We start from the raw sequence: 1912 nt of genomic DNA, 5'->3' as shown, positions 1-1912 counted from the left end.
ACACTTAGAGAACTATGGTCCAAGACCTAACGAAAAGGAGAGAGGTGATACAAACCCTGGACCAGAACAATTGCTCCAAGATGGCAGTCCACAAGAATTATATTTACATTTGAAAGTAAAGAACTGGGAAAACAGATAAAAGTGTGAGAGTTGCCTAACTAATGTGATCTTCCAGCAACTATAAGACTGCTCTTACTCTCACAGAAGTCAGTAGGAGCTAGGCATTGATTTCAACAAGAGCAAACTCTAGCCCCAAAAGAGGGAGTGGCTTGCTTGGGGCACAAATGTAAAGTTAAGCTCTGAAAATGGACAAAAAAACTCAAGTTTTCTGGACAAAAATGATAGACTCTTTCTCTATACACTGTACCTTTACTCAATATATCTCTCTCATATATCGTAGAGTTCCCTCCCAAAAAAGGACAAAAGACATACCCCAGACTCTCTTTTGACAGGGTATTTTATTCCTTCAACTAAAGTAGACCTGCCTGACTGCTCTATACTTTGATAGCTTAGTTATCCTTAATTAATATTTTTAAAATGGTAATTTTAAAAATATCTTCCAAAAATCTGTGTGTCAAAATTTTTGTGGGCTGACAACTAGATCTTATTACAAACTAAATCCAGCCTACTTTTGACCATAATCATTCATAACTCAGTGAACATTTGCAAAGCACAAATGTTCAATTACACTGCCTATTATTAATACACAAGGATGCATATCAGAAGGAAGGGACTGGAAGAAAACGTCCGCACATCCTCTCATGATAATTTGAAGAATTACTAAGAGAATTTTGGCTCAGGTTTAAAAGATGGGAATCTGATCAACTCATGCCATCACCCTAGCCCATGAATTAGTTTTCAACAGCAGGACAGCTAGGTTAGAGCACTTTACTCCTTTCTTTCTTTCTTTCCTTCCTTTTTTTGCCTTAGAAGAGGTAAATGTCATTTGTTTTCAACCTAATTTCTAAGTTATTATATGGAGAACGCACTAATCATTTGAGACCAAAAACTGAAAATTCAAAAACTCTGCTTTATTGAGGACTATCCATTGCCAAGGATATTTTGTGTATTGGACTTCGGTTTGTTTTAAAACACAGTTTCTCATAAAGAATCATCACAATGCAAGACATAAATTTAGGTCCCAAGATATGCTATATGTCTTTTCTCAAAGTAAAGATTTAGGCCAAACAAACTTTTATTTAGAATCATGAGTGGTGTTTTATTATCATTAATATTATTATTCTTATTATAAGAGATCAGATTATATTAATCATTTTACTACCAGCTTATTTAACTAACCTAGATATTCACCACTTAAATGCCTAAGAGTTCTCTTTGATTAAACATAACATGCATGCAGGTTTTTACTGTTATGTTTTATTATGCCTTACAAATGTGTATGTAGGATTTTCCTTTTCAGCAAGTCTGAAAGCCTGTAGCAGTGGTTGCCACCAAAATACCAGCACAGTGAATTGTCCTTGTAAACAGCTGGATCATTTCTCAGTGGATCAAATTTAAAAAAACAAAAACAAAAAAACGCAGTAAGAAGAAAATTAAAAAAAAGGGAGGATCGACCAATGCCTAGCTGGGTGTAAGTCAACTTCTGGAGAAAGACACTGCCACCTTGGGAGTCTGTTGATGGCCATCAGCAGCTCCTGACTCAACTCTGCTGGCTCCTAAGAAACAAAAAACGCACGTGTGGCAGCCAGAGCCCGGTGGTCGGCAGCAGCCCTCCCCCGTCTCCCCTCCCCAGGCCAGCACAGGGCCGACTCAAGACTACAGAAAAAGGGGGATGAAGCTCTAGCCCCTCCGCTGTGCTGGGGCCGAGAAGCAAGGCAGAGACGGCCCTGCTACGCGGAGCATCCCTGCCTCCACGTCCTGCAGGCGGGAGCGGCGGCGGCGGCGGCGGCGG

Source organism: Gavialis gangeticus, unplaced genomic scaffold (assembly GCF_001723915.1).
Source record: "Gavialis gangeticus isolate Ggan-Ray unplaced genomic scaffold, GavGan_comp1, whole genome shotgun sequence".
Taxonomy (NCBI): domain Eukaryota; kingdom Metazoa; phylum Chordata; order Crocodylia; family Gavialidae; genus Gavialis; species Gavialis gangeticus.
This window is presented reverse-complemented; position numbering follows the sequence as displayed.